Raw genomic sequence first — 25,464 nt, forward strand, 5'->3', positions numbered from 1 at the left:
TGTTTATGAGGCAGGAACAGGACTGGTATTTAGCTATGCTGGCTAAAGGGTAAATGGCAAAATCTGTTTCATAAATGTTAATGAATTTAGGACCGCTGATTCTAGAGTTTGGCCACTCACCAATTATTGTTGAAACCCATTGCTGCTTAATATCTAAATTTTATCTGAATTATCTGAACTATAAAAATTGAATTTGTTGATGCTGGAAGTTGAATAAAACACTTTCTGCTGGTTGAGGTTGCTGACTGTAGCCATTGCTGCAATGCAGAGTACTGTACTGTTGTGTTGATAGGAGTGTAGAAGAGTTTGTGTTGTCTTTTTTTTTTACACAAACCTTTTGCATATGTTTCAGCTCCTTCATGGGGGTTTCCTTTAATTGCTTAATCTTTCATAATTAACAATAATCTATCACTGGCAAAGATAAAATCCAGCTAATTCTCAGAAAATCTGTTTCTCTTTCCCTCTACTTATAAATTAAAACTCCTCTGATACCAGTTGGAAGCTTTGTCTAGACATTGAATGTGGTCAGAATTAACCATGTGGTCACAGGGAGGATAAGCAGGCTGCTTTACACTGTCAAGTGTAAATCAGTCAAGTTTTACAAGAGGATTTGGATTCTCCTGGAAAGTGTCTGGGAGGGATGGGAACCTCTGGCAAAGGAGCTGTGATTTCCTTTCCTTAGTCACCTGGATCTAGGAGACACTTCCTGAAGGGCTGATCTATAGTGAGAAAAAAACAACAAATAGTCGAAAAAAAAAACTAAATAACAAACCACAAAACAAAACAGCTTTTGCTGTATTAATTTGAACTGCTTGAGAAGAATCCCATTTCTTCAATAAAATGAGGCTGTGATTCCCCACTTCTTTGAAACCTGATATATCTGTTCTGACCATAACAGAGGCAGCCCATTCCTGGTCCTAACTGCAGTGGCCAGTGGCTAGGTTTATTTTCATGTAGCCACTTGGTAAGCCAGTTCAAGAAAGCAGTGGGAAGAATTCTGTTTGCTTTCTTGTTTGTGTTTGTTTTTTTCTTTTTTTCTTAATTAAAAAAAAAAGAAGTGAGCGGATTTGTTCCCTGATTGTATTTATGGGCCCTCAAACAGCAGGCATTTTGATGGAGTTAGAGAAGGGAGATTAGGTACAAAGCTAAGGGCTGTGTTGCCCTTTCAGTGCTTGTCACCCTATGGATTTGAGAGCATTCATACACAGAGCTGCAGTGATGTCATTAAAAATCATATATAGACAATATATATATAGATAACATATATAGAGAGACCATGTACAGACATTTACAACTTGTCCATACAGGAACTTTGTAATTCCCTGTTTTGTAGAGGGTGCTCAATGGAGAGTCATCCTGATAAACCAGAAGTGATTTTAGCAGGATGGAGGAGTGGCTTGGGAATAGCACATGATGAGAGCTGCTACTTTGGCCTGGCTTTGGTGTGGAAGAGGCAGCTGTGATGGAGTGAGCAGGATGTGAGCTAATATGGAGATTTGGTGTGTTAGCTGCTGAGGATGCTTATTTGCTTGTGTGGTGTTTGTGGTATGGGACCCTGAGCCTAGAGTGGAAATCACAAGTGAGAGGAACTATCAGGGGGATAAAGCTCCATACTGCATGTTGCAGAGAGAGATAAAGTCCCTCTGGCAGTACGACTAACCTTTTCATGCCTCACTTTACCTGACTGTGCAATAAGTCTAATGATCATCACGTTGTAAAAGGCATTTTTGTGCCAGTTTTGTTGCTGGCATGATTAATGGTTTTAAAATGCTGGGAGTGATTTTGATGGGAACATGTTATCAAAACACATTGCAGCAGTTGTGTGTAATGCAGTCACTTGGTATTTGGAGTAAGAGTGTTAAAGGAGATGTCCCTTCAGGAGTCACTCTTTCCCAGTGTACTCTCCAAGGAGAATCGCAAGTGTTGCAGTGACCTATTTAAGCTAGTACATTTATTCCAAATAATTAACTATAGAAATGTTACACTGACTGTGCTGGATATACCCAATAGCCATGTGCTCAGCTTGCCCAAGTGTTCTTTTCAGCCTTCCAGGTGTGAGTGCTGCTCTGAAACGTGGCTTACTGCAACTGTAAGTGAAAACAAACCACAAAATACATGTCAAGATCAAGTGAGATGATTCCTTACTGCTGCTCTCTGCCTGCCATAAGTACCGTGTCTCCATTTGGCCTGGCCATAGCTCAATGCCTATGATGCATTATGTTAAGGGGGTTAAAAATGCAGCTTCAGAGTATTTTTAGCCATTTTTGCAAGTTGTGGAGCTGAGTGCTAGAGGTGGAAGGGGCTGTTGGATGTTCCCCTTGTTAAAACACACCTTTTAAGAAACAATGGGAGACCATTTCGGTGGACCTAGAAGATTTTGGAGGTCCTGTGGTCTTGCCTATTAGGTGCTTTGGGAGAAAGCTGCTTGGGTGTTCTTGAGCCAGCTAATACTTTTGGTGATATTGTAATTCATTGAGGATACAGTGAGATGGGACTCCACTACTAACCAGGACTGGTAGTGGTTTTCTGCCAGATTGTCCCCTAGATCGTGGGAGAACCATCAGTCAGCCCTTCACAGCTGCTGGCATTCCTGGCTGTGGGACAGCAGACAGCAAGTCATGCAAGAAATGGGCAGCTTCTGCATCCATTCCATGGTTTGGTGTATGCAGCATGAACATAGGAAGAAGGGAAGGCTGTAGGCAAGGACAAGACACACCAGATCTTCAGCTGATGTTTCTCTCTTCATTTACTTTAATAAATTGTTTCAGCAACTACCAGCTAACCTGCCTGCTTAAAGTAACTCCCATGTCAGTAAGGAGCCTGCAATAGTGTCATTGTTTAAATCCAGTACAAGGCTCACTGTAGAGGTGACAGGAATTAATCTGAACAACTAATTCCCATTTTTGGGCATGGGGCCAGGCAGTTCGAGGCAGCATGCGGAAACTGGAGAAGCAGATTAATACTGCCTGCAGCACGTGGCATTTTGGCTCAAAAATGTGCTGAAGGAACGTGTCTAGTGTGGCTTCACTGCCTTGCCAAAATACTTGCTGTGTTATGTGGCATGAAAGACAGTAGTAGTTCTTTTAGGGAAGGGTGCTCTCCTTTTTCCACTCTGTTTTAATAACCATATTGACTTCTACCCCACAAGCAGAGTTGTAGATGTCTCCTTTATTTCATATGATGCTTGACCTTCACTGTTTTTGTTGGTCTTTTTTGCTGACTTTTTTTTTACTTCAGTGTGTGGAAGTGTCTTCTTTCCAAGTACAATGTAAATTTCAGACTATTCCACATCAAAACCTCTGTTGGTCTCCTTCAACCTTGTTGCAGTGCTTTAACTCCAGAACCAATTTCCCCTCCCCCTGCCCAATTTTTCACTAATCTAGGGCTAAAGCACAGGGCTGGAAATCTTTCTAAACATATCAGAATCTATTGCTTGTTGTGGTTTGGAATAGTCTCATGTGCCAGCCTCACAATCTGGCCTTGCTGTAGGGTTAGGGCTCAGTAGTGAAGAAGAGGAAATTTTATTTAATGGAAGTGCCTAAGGACTAGGCAAATGCAAAGATTAGTGATGCTTCGGCCTTGGTTGAGTTTCTTGGTGTCACTAAAGCTAGGTTTTTTTAATTGAAATATGTGTTCTAGAGATGTGGAAGCTTTGGGATAGAAGTTATTGCAAAGGTTTTAAAGAATTCTTAAACTACATGGCAATAAGATGCAGTCCCCTCTTCATATTTTGTCCTGTTCTTTTGGTGAAAATGGCTTTGTGTTTCTAATCAGCTGGTAAGGAAGTAGATCTCTAGATAGTGATATTGGTGATGGTAAAAAGCAAAGGAACATGGGGAGGGAACATGTGCTGAAGGTAATGTTCTCTGGTCCTTGTCACCAGCCTCCGCTTTGACTTTTTTCATTTGTGGCTGCGATGAGCGATATTAAGAGTGTCTCCTGGGCAACATGCTGCCTGTGTCATGTGATTTATGGACCACTGTTTTAGAGCAGCTGCAATATTCTGCTTCATTCTGAAGAGAGCTTTAGAAACATACAAAAGTTGGGAAAATATTATCTGTCTCCTAAAAACAAGATTTACGAACAGATGTATATCTCTATTCTGTTCACCATACAGATGGGCAGGGGATGTTTTGTTGTCATGGCAGCGAAATGTACAGTATCACAGATGAAAAAGAAATATAGATTAAAAAAAGTACTGTGTTGCCAGTTGTTGTACCATGGCAGCAGCTGCTGAACTTGAGTTTTATTACCCTGAAACTTCGACTCAAAATCCTCCATACCACATTTCTCATCAGCAGCAGTATCTGCATCCGGTAACCTTTCTGTAATTTGCCTTCAGAGCTCTTCATCCTGGGAGACATTGGCGTTTTCATCTCCAATTATTAATTTAGATACAGTTTCTCTCTTGAATAGGAACTGGGTATTAAGGAATAAATGGGTATCTCTGTTCTCATGACAAAACTCCTAGATCAATTAACATGTCTGTTTTGTTGTTAATTGAGATTTCCATATTGCTGGAATGATAGGTTACACCTTTCGTGTTAGGGTGGAATAAGAACTGTTTATGCTGTAATAAAAATTGCTGCATTTCTCTCTATAAAATGAGTAGACTATCTACATGTTTAGACCAAAGTAAAGTGCATGCAATATACTTTATATTATATAACATACTTTTTGCTAGATAATATTGACAACATTCCTTAAATCTCACATTTTCCTCTCTTGATTATTATTTCCCCCACTGCAGATATTTGGAAACAAAACTATAAAACTTGCTTGTGGCTGTTAATTTCCCTTTCTGCTCTCCTAGGCACAGTGTGGCAGAGCAGCTGTGGATTGCTGCACTGCATGGCCATAGTTCAACTCTCCCTTCAATTGCTTAATTAAATTTACAAAGAAATAGTGTTGTGTATTTGTATTATTATTACTCACCATGATATTCTTTAAAAAAACAGTCTGTGAAAATGAAATTAGTTAATTCAGAGGACTCTGTTGGTGGTGCCTGGGAAAATTTGGGGTCCTTTGCCCACCAGCATGGAGTCAGACTGTGCTGAGCATCTGCAGCACTGGGTGCTCAGGCTGTGGCAACGATGGTCCTTGAGGGAAGCTTTGGTCCCTCTGTGACATCCAAAATAGGTGTGTTCGTGCCCATTAGGTCTGCACCCATGCTGGTGCAGGGTGCTGCTGTTTCACTTGGGGCACAAGTAGGAGTTACATGCTGATAGGAGCAGGAATCGTGATATTTGCCAATGGACACATGAAGGGATAGTAGCAATTAAGTAATTGTCTCAGAGCCATCGTCAAAATCGCTTCTACTGCTACGCCTTGCGGAATGATTTTAAACTGATTTTTAAATTGTTTTCCAAAAAAAGGAAGTAAATTTTTTACCTTCTACCTGACTTTCCTTCTAGATGCTGGTACCAATTATCTGCTCCGTGGGTTTTGTATAATATTGCAAATGTTTAGGGTGTATCCTCTTGGTTGTTGCCAATGAGGTGTAGCTGTTTCTGTGTAAATGGCCATTTTTTTGTCCTTAGCTGCTATAAGCAATGTTTCATTTTTGGAATAAACAAACAGTGCCAGGTTCTCTGAAGGTCAAAACTGTTTACAGAGCTCTTCACTGCTTGGCTTTTGTTTTCTTGAAATAAAGAAAAAAAATAAACTGGGATTTGTGGGATTTTAGGATTAGTTAATGTATTTACCCAGCCTTTAAAAGGTAATTTTCATGGGATGGAGAGATCTTGTTTACAATGTGTATAAAAAGATTAAAGGGAATTAATTTAATTGTGTAAGACTATTAAGTAATCTCCTGCCTTCTGCTGTGAACCTATCATACCTTCAGCTGTGCTGCACTTTCTATTTCTACTTCTTCTTAATCTTCAATTAACTAGAAAGCTTTCTTTCATTTTTTAATTCTGGCTCTTACAGTCTTCCAAGCCTTCCCTAGCAAATTCAAACATACCCTGGTATGTCCTCTCCTCCTGTCTGTCCATCATGGGTTTTCTTATTGTCCCTGCCACCAGCATGGGGCCCTGATTCATTTAAGTGCTTTTAACCCGTGGAACCAGTGGGATTTAAATATCTGAGTGTTTTGGAATGGGATTAGCTTTACTGAACTCAGTTCTTTATGAAAGCAATGATTCAGTCTCCATCTACAGTTGTGTAGATACAGAGCTGAGTCACAAAGACAATGCCACTGAGAAGACAGATGTGCTCACAGTCATCTTGAAACCAGTGAATATTGAGGAGCCTTCTGCTGGCATGGTTTCAGCTTTTAAATTCCTTTACAAATCCAAATGCCTATTACCTAAATTCAAATCCAGTGAGCCAGTCATAGGACTGGCCCATCCCTCTGGATCATCTTCATTTACCTAAGGAAGAGAAGTGAATGAGCATGTGGCTTCCAAGTTAACAGCCAGCCTTGTCTTGATGTAAATGCCGATGTTTTAATTTACATCACCTAACAAGAAAATGTTCTCACTGAGGATGATTTCTTTTTCCCCTGCCATCTCCTTCTTTCACAGCTGCTGTTTATCTTTTTTCTTTCCTTTGCATGATCCTGTACTCCTTCTATACAAGGGGCCAACACTGTGATGTCTTCTGCCTTTACTCATCAAATAATACCAATAAATCTTTGCATTGAATTGCTGCCTGACCCTTGCATTGACTCTGGCATCTCTTTCTGTCTTCTCCTAATGACTGCAGGATTCCAAGAGTTGCAGATGGAGTGGTAGCTCCATATAGAAGGTTGCCACCTTGCTCTCCTCTTTTTTTTTATTAGCCTCAGCCTTGTGCTGCTGCTCTTCTTCGGAGTAGCCCTTGTAATAAAGGAGCACAAGTGCCACTGAAAGTCAAATTTCCGAAATCTTTGTTTTGGTAGGTTTGAAAATCCAGCCTTGTTTCTGTATGGCTGTAAGGCAAAGAGCCACATGAATATAAATGTCCTGATGCTTTCATGCATGCCTGAATTTTTCCTGTTTCTGGATCAGACTTTATGTTTGGACTTACTAGGGCTGAGTATTTCCCTGACTTTAGTTCTAATTTTGCCCATGCCGAAAGCTGGCATGTGCTTTACCTCTCCCAGTGACAGAGCTCTGCTGACAGAGCATGGCTTATTTTTTGCAGGTGTCTGTGGTGGCTCTTGCTCCGTTTGAAGTGTAGCAGACTTCAGAAGTACACCAGCTAGAAAACTTCAACTGTTATTTTTCTCTTTGGGTGCATATTACTCGTGTGATCATTTGATCTGATCTTACGGGTACGTGCTAGAGCTTGCTACTTTCTTAAAAATGTGCATGCAGCGTGGAGAGATTCATGGATCTGAGCCCTTGCTAGTTCACAACCGGTAAATGAGCTAATGATGATACATCTTCCCCTCCCTGCTGCACTCAGAATTTTTATTACAAGGCCAGTGTCATTTGTTTTCATCTCTTGCAAATCCTCCCTACATCCTTCCCCATTCTAATAATTTCTTTTGAAAAACACCTACTGCAGTGACCTCTATTTGACTATGAAATTGGAGCATTAATCAGCGGGGCTGGTATCTGTAAGGTTTTGTAAGTGTTGTGTGGTACAGATCTCTTTTTAGCTATATTAGTCCTGAGAGGCAACACTTACGTTTCTAAGCAGCGCAGAGCCAGATACTTCCTTATATGTGAACTATTTGTCTCAGCATCAACATCCTTTTGTAGAAGTAAATTTAAGGAGACAATTGGAGTGTAACTGTTTGCAAAGGCCAAAGCTCACCATTAGTTTAACCCACCACCCTCCAGACTAACAGAAGTGGTATAAGATTAAAGATGTTAAAGCTGAGCACATTCTGGGCTCAGGAGCAGCCTGCATGGTGTGTTCCTTGTGAAGATTTTAATTACGGATCGTGGTGTCCTCTGGTTCTGCCTGTACAGTCAGCCTTGCTATGAGTGTCAGCTTTATGAACGGCACTTCAACATGACAGTGACACACACAAAGCAGTCACAAATTCCTATTTTAATGTGAAATGGTGGATGTACATAGCTCCTGTTTCAAGCAGGAGCCAGGATGTCACGATGCGAGTGCTTGCCTCAGTGGAGAGAAATGTTCTGAATTTTGCAAGGTGACTTGGACAGGTCATGCTCTTATCCAAAGAAATGGATTTCAGCTGAATGTTGAAAAGAACAAATGTGCATCTGCATTATATATTTATTACTTAGTGTCAAAAAGTAAATTATGGGGTTGGCAGGTTTGTGTAATAGATGTCCATAAGAGATTCTGGAAGGCTAACTGAATGGAAGAGATTTGTGGACTAACATGTCTGTAAAGGAATTATGTTTTGACTTTGTGCAGGAGTTGTTAAAATATTTTTATTCTGTTTTGGTAGTGGTACATGACTAATGTAGTGGATAAGTGCATGCGTGGGTATACAGACAGACGCCTGCTGAATAGCATACTTTTGTAAAAGAAATAATTCAGTTGCTGGCTTTTGTTAAGTACTTGATAATGTCACAAAAAAACAGTGATTGGAATTACCTCAACCTCACAGGTCATTTTACACTCTTCCACAGCCATTGTGTAATGACCTCGGGCCCTCATTTTAAATGCTCCAAACGTGGGGACATCACCCTGCAAGATTTTTGACGTTGGAGTGTGTGACTGTGTTTGGGCAAGGGGTAGAAATTCACTGTACTTCTTCTTATAAATGTTTTTGGATCGTCAATCAAAGTGCAAAGTGCTCTTGCCCTGCCTATCACAGGAAGTCTTCTCCCTTCTCAGTACCTGTCTTGGGGTGACTTCATGCCCAGATACCAGCCCCTCCTTCCCAAGGCACACAGTGGACTGATTAAGGGGGAATTCTTTTTTTTCTTTTTCTAGTCTGCCTCCCTCCTTTCTCGGCCTTGTCGTTACAGTGATTGTCCAAGTGTCTGGCACGGTGACAAATAAGTCCTTTCACGAGCCACTAGTTCAGAGAGCTGAAACTGAATCCTGACGTGTCACTGGGCTCTCCCTGCGACCATGTTTCTGGCTGCAGTTCATGCGTTTTTAAAAATAATTATATTTTTAGCACATTAGAGGCCTCCTTCTTTTCCGCCATTGTCTTCATACCTAATTAGTCATTCCCTAAGCAAATACCATGGTGCCTCCCAAATTGCTCACACCATAAGGGAATGCATTTCTCTGTCTCCTGAATACAATCTGTTTCATGCTGCATGGGAATGATGGATTTGTCTCATGGATAAATTTACTGGGAACATTTTTCATAACTGCTTAGCTTGGGACATGTTGATGTTTTAAATAAAATCTCACATTTTTGGAAGTTTTCCTTTTTTGAGGGGGCTACCACCGTCTCATTCCTTGAGGAGGGACAGAATGGAGTTTCTTAGTGTTTCTCCTGACGGTCTCCTTGATTCTTTGAGAGTACCATTCTCCTTGTTTGAATTACCTATTTCTTATATTTGGTAAAATTTGGTAACTTTTTAGTACCTTCTGGTTGACTGCCAGTTCCTAAACTTGAAAAAATGGCATATTTCAGCTATTAATGGCCTACATGTGTCTCACAGTTTACACATACATTTTTTAATTCTCAGCATTACTCTCTGGGTTTGCCTGGAAGAAAATGATCACCCTGAGATAAAGGTAATCAAATGATGAAACTATAGTCACACTTTGAACTCCTAATTTAATGAAAAAATCACCCAAACGAGAAAGTGTGTAATTATGCTGATTTTCATGACATTTGGGTCACAAATGGATTCTTTCTTGTGTACAGATGACATCAATTAATACCCATTATAGCTTTCTGTTAAGTCACAGATTTGGCAGTGCTTTTATATTAAGTGGGCATTAATGCTTGCTAAATTGTGGAGTGACTCTCTCTGTATTATTTCTTCCACCCAGATACCTGAAGAGATCTTTCTTTCTCCTAATGCTAGAAGAAGGTTCTATCTGGGGAAGTTCCTTCTACTGGGAACATACCTTCTTGGGGAAGAAGTCTTTCAAGCTTAAAAAAAGAATGTTTTAAACGAATTTAATTTTCCATTTGCATGGAAGTATAGACATATGTGCGCTATCTATAATCATTCCTTGTATTGCTGAAAGAAGACAGGCACGGAGGCTGTAATTCTGTGCTTGTACCCCAAAAAGTTTGGCAGAACAGGAGAGATTTCAGGTTCCCTGGGCTAGTTAAAGCACTTCATTGTTAATGTTCAGAATGAGTATGGCAATGCTGCTCAGCTTTCATGAAAAGGTGGCTAATGTGAGTGCTGAAACTGGAGTGAGTTCACAGACAAATACTATCCAAGCTATTTCATATTATAGATAAATGAATCTTGGTACTATATGGTAAGAAATAAGAATTGCATGACTAAATCAAAACCCGAAGTCAAGCTGAGACTGGGAGAAGGGTAAGGATGTTAGGAAGAATTTCTTCACAGAAAGAGTTATTGGCCATTGGAGTGGGCTGCTTATGGAGGTGGTGGAGTCACTGTCCCTGGAAGTGTTTAAAGTAAGACTGGATGAGGAACTTAGTGCCATGGTTTAGTTGATTATATGGTGTTGGGAGATAGGTTGGACTCCATGATCTTGAAGGTCTTTTCCAACCTGGCTAATTCTGTGATTCTGTGTGAACCATGTTTCTGATGTTCTCTTGCTGTTAGATGAACGTTTTCTCTCTTAAAATACCTAAATCAGCTTGAAAGAAATTACTGTTTCTATAGAATGCAGTATATATAAAGTAGGTAATAGGACAGTTTCTCTATACAAAAATTACATATATGGAGAAATAAATGTATGCAAGTTTAAAAGTAATACTTTTTCTCAGGTTCTTCATAAATCTCTCAGGGAGATACTGGTTTTTCTCCTGTCAGTGTTACATTTTCAACTTAACTCCTATGTTATTATTCTTTGATATTTCATTTATTCTGACTAAATTTTATTCACTGAATGGTAAATGTGGTTCTTATTTCTGTAGAAATGCTAATAAGGGATGGCATGCCATATTTGGGATTTTTATTGAATTTAATTAGTAACAAAGTGAGTTAATCAGGTAACACTCACCTTGAACTTTTTCCTTTAAAGAGAGATAATTTCTCATCTCTTGCATTTTTGTATTAGGTGGAAAATTTCAAAGTACATTCTGGCAGCTACATTTGAATATCTTTGTAGAGTCTAGTTAAATATTCTGTTTATAAGCACTGCTACTTAGTGATCTAGTGAGCAGAATATCAGTCTCTTGCCACATTATATCTCTCTGATGCTTTACACTCAGGAAGTGCATCTGGATTTACTCAGCGAGTAGAGCTGTTGTCCGTTGGTGTTATTTAATGATATAGGAAATAAAATAATTTTTTTTTTAAAGTCTGAAGTGCTATGAAATTATCCTATTTAAATTCATGCCCTTGTTTTTTGTAATCTGAAGAAACCCTTCATTTTAGGGCATTCAGCAGAAAATTAGATCACTGCTGTAAAATAATGGCGGTGTTTCACAGCTATGTGTTAGTTTATGTATGTTGTAGGGTAGTGCATATGCAAAAGTGTTCTTTTTTTTCCTTAATGGAGTAACTGAATGTGAATTTTATTGGAGCATTGCCAGCTTCAGCCAATTTTCTGTATAAACTATTAGGACAAAAGAAACTCCTTAAAATAAGTATTCAGAACATGTTGTTCTGGATGTAATTCGTAAAGCTTCAGGAATGATTTCAAGAAGAAAAAATAAGGTTGTATAAAATTACATTATAAATCTCAGGCTGGGGAGGGAAAGGGGGAGGAAGATGTTAGAAGCATAACAAAATTACTCTGGTCTTCAGGGAGGGAAATGTTAATCCAACACTGAGTGTCTTTGAAAACTTCAAACTTTGGTTCATATAATCATGACTGTACCTGGAATATTGCACAGTGAAGGTTCATTTAAAGAGCGTAATTAAGGTTGCAAAGTCAAGAAACTTGCAAGTTAAGGAAATGCCTGTATGAATCTAGGTTCTGAATTCTCAGGCACTCTGTAATTATATGATCATTATTACTGCTGTAGTATTTTTGCATGATCGTGATCATTCAACACGCAGGTTCTTGGGATCTGGTCATTACTTTTCCCTTATTGTTCATTTATTGTGGCCCAATTCACTATTGAAAAAGAAATTCTCAAGGATCTCCAGCAGGATAAATTCCATGATATTGATCCTGGAATTCCTTTAATGCTCTTCACTCCTCACTGTGCCTTGCTTTCTTTTCATCATGACTCTGTCTGGCTGTGGAAATTATGGTTGAGATTCAGCCCCAAGCTGAAAATTGCAAGCGTAGATATATGGGCTTGAGAGGTTTCTGAGTGTGAACCTTCATTTGGTCAGCTGAAGGGCTAGCAGAGTCATTTCATCTGCTCTAGCGTTGCCTTCCCTGTCTGCTGCTAGAAATGCAGAGGGGTATGGTTCCATGCATAATTTGTCATATCTGTCAGTCCCTTTAGGATGTCTTGAATAATACACTGGGGAACTTTAAATGTCACTAGATGCCAGTGTGGAGGGAACTGATTTTTCAGATGTTTGTTGAGCATGAGGGGAGTGTAGGTGTTTGGCTCACATAGAGACACCTACGTTAGGAATCTGAATCTGGACTTGGACTTCATCCTTGCTGTTAATGTTATTAACATATTGCAGATGGGGAACAGAGGCCTGAAGAAATGGAGACAGAAAATATACAGAAACTTTAAGTACTATTTTATTTTGGAAAATACAGCAATCTGTATTTCAAAGCCCATCAAAAAACTGCAGAAATTTTAAAACTAGAAGGCTGATCCTATTGTTCCAACCTGACCTAGCCTTGGTGTTTGGTCCAGTTGCTGCAGGCTTTATCTGAATTGGTTGAGAAACTGCCTCAGGGCAGCCTGTTCCAATGCTTGACCACACTTACGGCTGTGAGTTTTCACTTGTGTCTAGTAAGGGCTGCTTTTGCTGCAAGTCCTGACTGGTGCCTCTCTCTGCTCTGTCTTTTCTGTAGCCTCTCTTTAGATGGGGAAGACTGCAATGACATTTTCTGTCCTTTGCCGTCACTGATATTTTCTTTCCAATCTGAATAACCCAGTTACTTTAGCTTTTTATCATCCTTTGTGTTCTTGGTCCCTCTGAGAGTCTTACTGGGTGGACACCAGTTTGTCCTTAGCTCCTGGAGATTGAAAACTGGGTCTGCTGTTGTAGACATGGCCTCACTTTCCTTGGCCTGCGGCTACCCTTGTGGTAGTACAGCTCAGCGTGTGATTAACTATCATCACTGCATGGACACACCACTGGCTTATGCTTAGTTTGTTGCCCATGAGGACCACCATTATTATTATTCCCACAGGGCTCTGGCCCATGCCAATGAATAGGGAATCCCAGTGCAGGATTTGAAATTGGTCTTTGCTGAGGTTCTTGTCAAGTCTCTTCATGTCAGCTGTCCTTCTGTCTTACTGCAGTCCCTCTGAAGAGTAGCTCTGCTCTTCACAATATCCGTTGCTCCTTCTTAACTGGTGCCATTTATGAACTTGTTGTTATCCTGCTGTTGTGGTTGAACAGCAATGGTCTCCATCCTGACCTTTCAGGTTACCTAGTCATTATGAACCCATGGATGTGTGATGATCCAGGAACACATTGAAGTACAGTCGTCTCTTATTTGAGCCCAGCCAGTCCACCAGTTACTCCACTTTGTCCACCCATCCCATCTAGATCCCTTACATTAGGCTATGGAAAACCATGCTGAAAGCTTTGTTGAAGTAAAGCTTTAATTTGACCATGGTCAGCTATGAGTAACAAACCTATGACTGTAGCTATCTTTCAAGATGAAAGAGAGCAACATTCCTCTCATGTTTTTTTTGGAGAACAGTCTGTCTCAGATGCCTAGCATAATGCCTCCATGCTGATCCAGTACCATTGGCTTTCAGCTGGCTGCCATGCCAACTCCTTCTTTAACTCCCTGAATCCCACTGACTTAAACTGTTGTAGGCTCCCTAAGTGCTTCTGAGTGGGTGAGAAGGCTTACTCAAGCATGCTCTTACCCCTCACAGCATTTTCTTGTTGGCTTTTATTCACAGTCCCTTTTGCTTCTTGAGCACATTTTGCTCACTTTGTGGGTGTGGGTTGCCCTCCTTGATCCTCCCTTTTGCAGCAGGCTCCAGCCCAGGCAGCAGCAGCCTGGACCAAACTCTCCAGAGGCTTTGGTTACCTCTGTACCTACCTGCCACTTCCTCACTATAAATTGTGGAATTGCTGTGGCATCTCATGGAAAATGTTGTGGGTTTTTTTTCTTAACGTTTAAAAGTATTTTTTCACTGATGCAGTCTTTGAAAATGTTACCAATTTAAGCTGAAGCATAGGAAAAGGTTGAGTTGAAGACAGGTTTAATAAAAAGAAATGTGTAGTAATAGGGCTGACTTTCAAACAAATGAAGATAAATACTTCTGAAATTAATTTCTAGAAATATTAGTGTCAGTACTGCAGCCCAACTATTTTAGCCAAGCTAATAAAAAGTGTTTGTAAAATTACATAGTACACTCAGTTTATGATATGAGAGGAATGCCAAATGTGAGGACTTCCAGCTTCACAAATTGGCTGTTTCCCTGTTGTATATAGAAATAAACTACATTTAATGATTGCTGTGAAATGTAATGATTGCAAAGGGAAAGCAGACATGGCTGTAAAGACGTGGCTGTAGCACTGCAGAGGGTTGCATCCAGCCACCAACTGGATTTAATTCCGTTCACTATCACTCTTTGGGCCTAGCCATCAGACATTCTTTAACTCAATGAAACATCCACCCATCCAAGCCATGAGCAGCCAGTTTCTGCAGGTGAATGCTGTGGGCAATGGTGTCAAAAGCTTTAGTAAAGTTCAGATAAACATTCTCCACAGCCTTTCCCACATACACTAAGCAGGTCACCATGTCATAGAGGGAGATCAGGTTTGTCAGGCAGGACTTGCCTTTCATAAACTCATGCAGACTGGGCCTGATTGCTTAAAATCTTGAAACATGAAATAGTTGTTGTGTTTACTAGAAAACTTTCTCACAATGGTGTACAAGAATAAGTGTCAGCACACTTTGTCTTTATCTCTCATATGCTTCTGATACTTGGTGTTTACACCTCAGTTTTGAGTATGAGCTTGGTCTTAACCCCATGGACTGAGAGGGAGCAAAGCTCTGCCCAGCTGTGGGAGAAAGAGTGTGTCAAGAAGGGGTTTATTTGCAGCTGAGTCTGGATTATTTGTTTAATACACTTACTGGTGTTCTGTTTTGCCAGTCAGATGCTTGTTTAACCTGACACTGTTTGTCCAGAAATTGCATGTTCTGTCTAATCTAGTTACTTGAACTTCCTTAGTAACAGACCCTTCTGAAATGCTGCATGCGATTTGTCCTCTGGAAATGTCTGTCTCTCTCCACTGGCTGCACCACAAGGCTGTCAGACCAGATGGACAGCAAACGTAGATATGTAAGGGTAGCTGGAGAGAAGTTGTGTCCTTAAACCATATACAAACTGATTTCCAGGACTGCAGAAAATGACACCAATGTTGTTACTTAAGATTTGCCCCTTTCATTAGGAAACTAGAGCTGGGAAACTTTTGAACCGTGCTTTTAGGCTCTGTGATTTGCAGTCTTATTTAATCTCTGTGGGTTTTATTTCTGTGGCTGAGTCACATCAACCAGGTAAAATGCAGTATGTGGAGGAGAGCCCATCTGGACCCTGGAGAGGAAGCAGAATGAGCACTGCATCCAGTGAAGCTGATCTGCTAGCAAAAATGGTGGTAACAGGAAGATCATCCAAAAAATTCTTAGCCTTGTGGACAGATAAAGTAACATTTAGGGATGATGTGTATTGGTTGGTCAACCCTGAGCTGTCAAGTCAAGGGTCAGCTGTTTCTCTCACCAGCTCCAGTTTAGGTCTGGTGGACTTTTCTGTTCTGTTCCTGGTTCTTCTGTCTTCTGATTTGAATGGTCCTCACCTCTCCTTCACTGTATTTTCTTCTTGCTGTGATTTTAGGTCCATTATGGGCTCATTGTTTTGTGGCTAGTCTTGGCAAAACGTGACAACAGTTTTACGTTTTGGAGATTATAAAAAAAAGTACAATTTCAGTATGGTGGAGTTAAATGATAACATGAAGGTGATTTTACTTTTGTTTATAGGAAGTTTGGGGTTTTTTCTGAGAAAAAACCCAAAACTGTTTTGTGGTTTTGTCTCCTTGGAGTAGAGATGGGCAATCTTTTCTCTCTCCTCCTCTTTCACACAGAATCCTGCCTGAATTTTGTGAGGTAGAAAGAGGAACTTTTATTCCAGCAGATTTCAAGATAAGGTCTTGCATTTTTTTTCCAGAACAGATTTCAGGCTAAGACCCTAATTTAAATGCATTTGAAGCCAAAGTGTGTTATTTCCTTTTAATTTGAAAGGAGAAGGATTTAAAGGCAAAGCTTGTAGAATGGCTCAGATATGTTCTGTAAATTGTTTATATAAATTATATGAGAATAAATAGCAGAGAGCTTTAACTCTTCCCTTCTAATTTTCTTTGGATTTGAACTTGTTTATTCAGAAGTTAGAGAGTATCATTTGTGATATTTACATTATACTGAAAATCAGCTGATCCTGGATTTCTGTATTTCCATGGTGTTGGACAGTCAGGATGGTTAAAGAATCAGAAAATAGTTTATCCTGGAGTTTTCCGTTTTCTCTCTCTTTTCCCTACATCTTTTGAATCTTGCTTTATTTCTTCCATCTGGTATTTATAGCAGTTTTAGCAATTTCAAATGTATTTTCCTCTTATGTTCCTAAAAAAAAAAAAAAAGAACCCAAATGCTGCAGCTCTTTGCACTAGAAGTTCAAGAGAGGAGCCTGAATTTATGGAGGATGTTTTCTCATTTCGTGCTGTGTACTAATCTTGTGTTGCAGGATTACTTCTGGCATCATTTTCCAAAGAGAAATATGAAGAAATGTGTAAGGGCTTATGGTGGTGTTTGTGAAAACAGACTTTTTCATTTATAGCCCTGGGCTGATAACACTGCCATCTGATATCAGCTTGATAACTTCCAGGAAGTGATTTGAAGGTAACCTGTATGTTAAAAGATTGTTTTTTAAGGCTATGAGAATTTATCATTATTGATGTTAACAATTTCAGAAGGGATATTGGATCTTGTTCTTCAGAATTTCACCCAATGGTTTCTAAATTATCTACTGTAGTGGCCTTATGTTACTTTAATAATAACCTCAAGATCAAATGAGATTGAATTCTGGATAGCTTGTAACCCCATTTGTCACCCCATTTGTCACTGCCATAAACCTACTTGTGGTTCCTAGGCTCTGGGCTAGACCAGCATATGGCTTCTGCTGTCCAAGTGCAGTCTTTCAAAAAAGATTATTCCATATATTTCTATAGGGACTTGCTGATATAAGCCTTGAAGAATGCCAGTAGACTGGAAGTATTTTGGGTCCAATCCTGTTTAGATGAAAACTTGGTGATTTTTGAGTTTTTATTTTATATTGCTTTCAGGTTTAATTTTCATTGTTGAAGGTTTAACGATGTGAAATAGTGTGGCCATTGAAGGATAATAATTTTGGCTTTAGAAATTAGAATCCAGAGGCTATGCCCTGTATTTCATTTAGCAGGACATGTTGCCCATGTTGGTAGGTCTCAATGCCGTGGGGTTGGTGAGCTCTTCTTACTCCAGCCACAGTAGTTTGCACCAGTGCTGCCTGTGCTTGGCAGAGGTGCAGATGTGGCTGCTGAAGTTTCACCTTCCTTAGTGAATTATTGGCCATGTGAACAGAAAAACAATAGAACCAATTTCACTAAAAATGAATAAAATCCCATGGTTTTGGTTTGGATTACCCAATAAATTTCATTCTAAGAGAAACTAGCACTGTCCATTAAGGTAAACAATTTCACAGTCCATTTGGCATCGTACAATGAAAGGCTGAGTTGAGAGATTGCTGAGGTACATCCTGTTAGACAAGAGAGGGAGTTCTGTTAGTTTTTATTATTTTACCTCTCTGCTGATTTCTAGAACTGGAAAGACAAGTAACTAGCAAGAATAGTGATTGTCTATATTTAAATTTGCCCTATGTGTAATGGCCAGGAGCCACTGATGTGTCTTCTTAGCAAGAATTGGTTTCACTCAGGTGTATCTTTGATGTTTTGAAGGCTGTTCCGTTTTGAAGGCTGTTCCTTCTTGAATTTACTCAAATAGCTCAAACTCCACATTTTCATGAACTAAGAATACAGCAAATTTGGGATAAGATTAAGTCATCTATTTCAGTTCAGTGTTTAAATTTTTTATGATGTACTTAATGTTGCACTTTAAACAATGAACAGAATGAATTGTTCGTTTTGAAACTCTTGGGTAGAAAATTCTTGTTATTTTTAATTTTCTCAACTTCCAAATTCTCAATTCATTGAGTTAGTTGCAGTTTTGGTAGAAAGAAAAAAAAAAAAAGAAGGGAAAGAAGGAAGGGAGGGAGGGAGGAAAGAAGGAAAGGACAAGATGTGTCCAACCACAGAACATTTTTGGAGTAAAATTTCAAACTGTTTCTGGTTTCTCCACTGCATACAGCTTTTGATGAGTAAACGTCTCATGCCCTGGGGAGCAAATAGCTGCTGTACTGAGAGTCTTTGGCTCTTTCAAGCTGTCATCTCTTAAGTTAGCAGCAGTGATCATTGCATTTTATGTTGTTAAGTCAAAAAGTTGTGTTTTGGAGGCACACACAGGGGGCCTCTTTCTTCAGGAATTATAATGGGAACTGAAATGATTACCTTGGAATGGACTTTGTAATCTTTATACAGCTAAAATAAGACAATTTCCATCCTTGCTGTTCAGGTTCAAATGTAAAATCCCTATGTTTTTTGTATGCCTTTTATTCATAGCACTAGTCAAAAAGAAGCCTGAAGTACTGCATTTATGGTTATTAATGGAGACAAATGTATTGTTTTCCTCCTCTTTTAAACTGGGTGTGAAGCACTTATTCTAAATGCTGTATTAGTCATAACCAAAAATAGATGTCCTTATCCCAGGCCTTTCTTCTCCTCCCTTGTCTTCTGGGAAGCTCTTCTCTTTCTCCTTGTCTTGGGAGTCTCCTGGGTTTCGTGTTTCTGTGTCTTCCTAATAGTGTGTTGCAGTGTACAGATGAAAAAAGTGAATTTCCTGAATTTTCATCCCAAACCTCCAATGCCTTCTGGCTTAAACCCTGCTCAAACAGAGGCTAGGGGATGCAGCTCAACATTTACTTGTTGGTGACATCCCTGTGAAGTGCTTGCTTGAACTGTGCTGGTGGCCACCCTACAGGACGGACCAGATGGACTGCTCCTGGGTACCCACATCTGATTCACTCTGCAGGAAAGTGGATTGCCACAGAGTGCTTCAGCCCTGATCCTGGCATACCAAGGGAGATTTACTTGCCTAACCTTTTAGCTGTGGGAAAGATGAGGTAAAGCAGGAGTGTCTGTAGGTCTTCCAGTGAGCTTTAGATACGATTTGAAGTTTCCCAGCAAAGAAACTTAGAAAAAGGTACAAATGTAGGAAAGAAAGAAAAAGAGAAAGTGTAAATAAAGGGAGCCATCAGATTCCATTGATTGTGGTGGATTTGGCCTTGTCTCTAAGACCACTGGATTTTTTTCTCAACTCCTAAGGTTTTGGGGTTTTTTTTGTTGTTTATTTGTTGGTTTGGTTTGGTTTTTTTTTTATGGTGCACTTTTTCCAAATTAGGATTTAATCATAACCAGGAGAGAGGAAGTAACCCTGTGGTGCTTTGCACTTCTAAAGGTTGCAATAGAGCCGTCTCTGGGGAAAAAAAGATGTATTTTACTTCCCATTATAATTTCTACTGTTTAGTCTGGTTCAGTTCTAAAGTATTTGCTTGTTGTGGGCACTACAGAATTTCCTTGAGAGGTATTCAGAAAACAGTCTGAGGCCAGATGCAGAATGAAGTGATTTTTCTCAAATGGCTGAGGAATGACAAAAGTCATCTTCAGTTTCCGTGCTGCTGGACCGCTGCATCTGGAGGCAGCTAATTTCACTCTGAACCTTTGGAATTAAAATGGACAATGGGATTTTGCTTTCTCAGAGGATGTGAAAGCAGATTGGGTGGGGCAGTTGTTTGATTGTCCTTTTTAATTTTTTTTATTTATGTTGTTGTATTTTTGTTGATTTTTTTTGTTTGTTTGTGACTTTTTTGTGGTTTTTGTTTGTTTGTTCGCTTTTCTCGTAGAAATTACTTTGTAGTTGTAGAATTTAATTTTTTTTTTTTTTAAACACAAAGAGCTGTGTGTTGTGGTGTCAGAAAATTTGACCTCCCAGAGTGTGTGTTTTTTATATGGGGAGAAATGCATGGAGCAGGATATATGTTATATATTTTTTTTCACCTGAGAAGGATTTATTCTTCTCTGTCTTTTGTGTTGCTTATAAAATACAGTCCCACAATAGTTGTAATTCCCTAAACTTCTCCTATTTGACCCATATTATATTGGAAACATTCCAGAAACCACTTGCGTTATATGCAGATGTAAGCAGGATATCAAATTGCCTGGGGCATTCAGAAGATACTGGCCTGGCTTAGCCACATGGCATCCCACAGCCTCTCTGAGCAACCTTGAAGGATTTACTTGTGGGATGCCATGCCCTGCAGCTGCAAGGTCTAGTTTTATGAGTGGCATCAAACAAGAGACAGCAATGGGACTGGCTTTCAACACATTCCTTCAGTTGGAAGTGATAAATGGATAAAAATGGATAGGAGAAACCTTCACTAATTTTATGCATGTTTGGCTTCTACCTGGACTCCACCAAAGTGAATTTCTTGGAAGATGCTCTGTGGAAGGTCTAGCCTTTTTTTCACAAACATGATGGAGTGGGGTGGGATTTCTCTCACCTGACTTTAGCCATCTGGAAATTAAATACATAATTACAAATAATCATCTGGACTATTGCCATAATGAATAGTGAGAGTCCTTTGCAGGATAGTGCATCATTCCTAATTCAAGTACTTGAGATGGTTGGTTGAATGGTTTTGAGATGCAGTCACGAGCAAGTGACTCCCTTTGAAGATAGTTTCTGTTTGAATTTGTTCATCCAAAAAGTCTGATCAGTAAGCAAGAAAGGTCACTTCCTTCAGAGCACAGAACATTAAGTAAATGTTGTGGTTTTCAAATAAAGATGATCAATACTTAAAGGAAAGTATTTCCAGGAGTACAAGAAGGTTGTTAGCTCAGTTGGAATGTTATTCTTTTCACAGTAACCCCTGAAAGAGTCATTAAAGGATCATGGAAGTGCATGAGATCAGCACCTGTGTCTCCCCTCACTCCTCCCAGGCCCTTGATCCAACTGACTGCTAAAATTTGTCCATATTGTTTGCTCCTGCAATGAAATCCTGTCTATGTATAGTGACTTTAAATAAACTAATGAACTTGATTTTATACATAAGCTTATTGATTTAATAAAGAGATAATATTAAGCATATAAAGATTGAAGGAAAGTTAGATAAAGAAGCCAGCTAATTAATCATGCAGACTGCATTTTCATCCCAGAGCTATATTTGGTTACTGCTTAACAAGTACAGGGCGAGTAGATCTGTGCTTGATTACATTCAATGAACTCTCTGTTTTGGCAGGGGAGTGAAGGCAGGTTTGTATTTACTTTTAGGGACAAAAGCAAGCATTCCTTTGACATGTGAGTTGTATTCCTTTACTGCTTACATCCCTGATCGGAGTAAATTACCCCCAGTGTTCAATTTACCCCACTGTTTTGAGACGCCTGCAGGATTTGGCCCCAGCAGATTAACATGCATTTACAAATCCAGCTGGCTGTTTGGAAGCTCCCAAAGGAGTACTTGATTGCCAATTACACTGTTTCTCCTTGCTATCAAATTGCCAAGAAACAGTAGCTCAATTGATTTAAAATTATTTCTATCCCACGCAGTTTCCAAGCCTTGCAAGCAGGTTATTATGCACAGTTGCATGATGGTGTTTTACCCCTTTGAATTGTGTTTTTGGGATGGCTCATCATGTGCCCAGTTGGACTCGTGTTTAATAACTTGCTTGTGCTGCATTAACTGTGTTTCCTATCAGATAATTCTGCTTTCCTGTTAGAAAACAAAGTCTCGTAGCAAAAGGAAACACAACCTGTGTCTGGGCAGGTGAAAAGCAGTGATATGCATTTATTATTTTATTTAAATAAAATGAAAGTTGTCACAACCATAAAGGAGCCAAGTTGTTTCTCACTGGGAGAACAAACTGTCTTTGCTTCTTCTTTGCAAACAGTTATGCTAAAAGATTGATAAAATAGTGAAGGCTACCCCCATGGTGCCTTGCCTCTCTTGTGTCCTGCAGTATCCACAGGGTTAAATTTAAAGGGTTGTGCAGTCATTTTAGCTGAGAGATGACTACTTTATTCAGTTCCTTCCTTGAGTGGTACTTGGACTTTCAATGACTGTTCAACTTTCTTTCTCTTCCATATTCAAAACAAAGTTTATAGAGCAGTGTTTGAATCAAGAATGATTAACATCCCAAGAGGCATCTTTCTGTAGATAATTTTGGTTGTCTGACTTGTCTGAACCTATATGACTAAAAAGCACTGGATATATGCTGGGAAAAGTAGTAAGTGGCACAAGGATCCTCATGGCCCTTGCAGTTGTGTAGACTTATCTGAGAACAGCCTCATCACCTGTGTGCAAAGAGACAGCAATCATGAGGGGAGGAACTTGGGGTCAAAACAAGTTGGAAGACAACTTCTGTTTTGTATCACTTGACTTTGCAATAGGGGTTTTGTTGTTTCTGCAGTGTTCAGCATGTGATTTCCTTGTTTTGCAAAGAAAAACAGAAAATACTGTTGTGTGGCAGTGATAAATGGCAAATCCATTCAGTAACAGACTGTCTAAAGTGAGCCATCATAAGGCATGGTCGCAACCAACCAGTTGTACTTTGCAATTGCTTCCCTTGAAATGTTGAAATTTGGGAATTTTCTCACTGTAGGCTCTGAATAAGAGCCTACTAGGCACAGGCTTTTTCTGTGTATCTCTGGTGTAACAGTTTTTTATTCTCTACTCCTCCTCTCCTTTCTTCTGGCTCAGCTGCCCAGTCGAGTAATCTGTACTTTGCACTAGTTACACTTTTGTTCCAGTCCCATCATCCTCAGCAGCAGCATCCTCATGGTTTTCAGAAGGAATTGATTTAGGGACCAGAACCCCAGACGCTGTCTTACTGATAGAAGGAGATGCTTTAACCCTGATGGGCGGCAAACCCTGGGAACAGAGTGCAGCTAGAAAGGAAAACATAGATAGGTTGACTCCCAGTAGTCACTGTGATCTAGGGAGTTATGCAGGGACCTGATAACAGGAACTCAGTAAAAGTTGTAACATCGAAGATGCAGAATTATGGAATCCTTTTATCTCTTGCCTGATGTATGCTTAAGCCTTCTGAAAAATATATGCGTTTGCATGATCCTTTCTCTCTGTAGCCAATCATGAATTTACAACTGTAGTTCAGACATACTATTAACCAATTACAAACTGCCTTCTGATATTATGTTAACCTATATAAAGAAAAAGCTTTGTACAATAAATCGACACGTGGCTTGCATCAGGCCTTGTCCCGTCTCTTGCATCGTGGCAGTTTTCCAGGATTTTCCCTGTTGGACTCCATAACTGCATTTTTCCCTTTCTTGACTCACAGTCATAGGCCTCCTTTTATCCAGTATCCAGAAAACCATGTTCTTGTTTTTGTGGAAGTTCCAGCTTCTTCCTATACTTCAACTCCCAATTCTCCTTTCTGCTTGTTAGCTTTCCTTTACCTGTTTTTCCTCGTCGGTATCCTTTGCACAACTACTTCTCCCTGTTCTCTTTTCTCTCTCTCTCTCTCTCTCATCCTCATAATGCAGGTGTGGTGGTGTGGGGTTTTTTTTGTTTGTTTTGGTTTGTTTTTTTCTTTCAAATTTTGGTATGTTTTGGGAAGCATTTCTTACTGTCTTGGGAGACTGCAGAGGGAACCAGCATGCACAGCTCCTACACTCAGTTCTGGGATGAACAGGTAGCAAATCCCAGTACAGCAAATAAGGACGTGAGGCATCCTATTTGATAGGGAATAGATCACACCTCACTTGCAGGGATATCACACAAGTCAGCTCAGAGCTTTGAGGAAACAAGCAGCAAGTGTTTATGAGTGATAGTTTTTTGAAGGCTTATAATTTGGGAGAGAAAATGGGCAGCATTTTAACAGAGGAAAAAATCAAGTACATCTCTGACATGAAGGCTACCCTTATGTCAATTCAAAGTCCATCTTTGAAAAGACATGGACAGTATAAATTTTCATACAGCTCTAGATTTATTATTAGCTATAATTAAGTAGTTGTTCCATCTTCAGTGAATTTCAAAAGTTCTCCCCATGACACAGGCAATCTGGCCTGGAAATCTCAGCCAGTTAAAGGTTACAGTTTGGAAAAGTATCAAATAAGCTATCAAACCCAGTGTTACCAGTGTTCGTGTAAGGCATTTTTGGGCAATTGTAACACCAGGTGACTGTACTGACCCCAGCTTTAACAAGTGTGGGCTTGTACATGGCACAACTGGTTATTTTCCACATAGCATTTAATGCAACTGGCAATCGACAAAGTCTTTTCTTGTGTAGGAGTGCTATGCATTAAGGTTAAAATACCAGCTGGCTTATGGGTAGTTATTATGCTGGAATATAATAAATTCTGTGACAGTTAATGCTTATTCAAAGAGTAGCTTAGAAAAGCAAGGGAAATACATCCACAGTTGTGTTGGGTAGAGGCACTCTGTGATTTGGACAGGCTGCAGGCTGATGTTCTTGAGCGCTCCCCCATTATGGAGTGCTGCCCAAGCTCACTCAGCCACCAATTTGCTCTGAAGAACAGGATGATTTCGGTGACTGGCAGACTTCTTTATATAGGCAATTTGTAAAGCCTTTGGAAGTTGTATTAAATAAACAAGACACTATTATACAGTTGACCAGCTAAGCTGAGCTTTAGCAAGTAGTCCTGCTTCGTAAGCATATTATCAGAAGGAATACACTAGTCTAGACACTTTCTGTGATTTTTAACTTTGGTATGCAGTTACACTGAAATAACAGGCTTTGAAGGGAAAATTGTCTGAAATGGCTAGTTCTTTACTGCAAGCATTAAGGACTTTAAAGGAGAGAAAACATGAAACATTAAAGGGCTCTTCAATCTAGTGGAGAAAGGCATTGCATGAAGGAGTGTCTGGGAATTGGGGCAGACAAATTCTCATGGGAAGTGAGACACATTTCTGACAGTTGCAATCCATTGAAAAATTATCATTGGAAGTATGGGATTTTTCTTTCTATTCTCAAATTAAGGCTTCCTGTCTAGCTGACTCTTGTTTTGGCCCAACAAAACTATCTTTCACTGAAACACAAATTAATGAGATATGTGCAAGAGTGTCTGGAAGAGGTATGTTTACCTGTAATGTTCAATTTCCATGATTTGATGGAGTTTGCTTGACTTAAATATTGTGAATTTAACAGA

The 25,464-nt window shown here is 39.7% G+C and overlaps 1 protein-coding gene across 3 annotated transcripts in view; it reads left to right on the plus strand.

Moving 5' to 3' along the window:
• Nucleotides 1–25,464, plus strand: part of FAT3 (FAT atypical cadherin 3) — a 329,724-nt gene that overhangs the window by 14,041 nt on the left and 290,219 nt on the right. The window lies entirely within an intron of this gene.

Source organism: Indicator indicator, chromosome 1 (assembly GCF_027791375.1).
Source record: "Indicator indicator isolate 239-I01 chromosome 1, UM_Iind_1.1, whole genome shotgun sequence".
Classification (NCBI taxonomy): Eukaryota; Metazoa; Chordata; class Aves; order Piciformes; family Indicatoridae; genus Indicator; species Indicator indicator.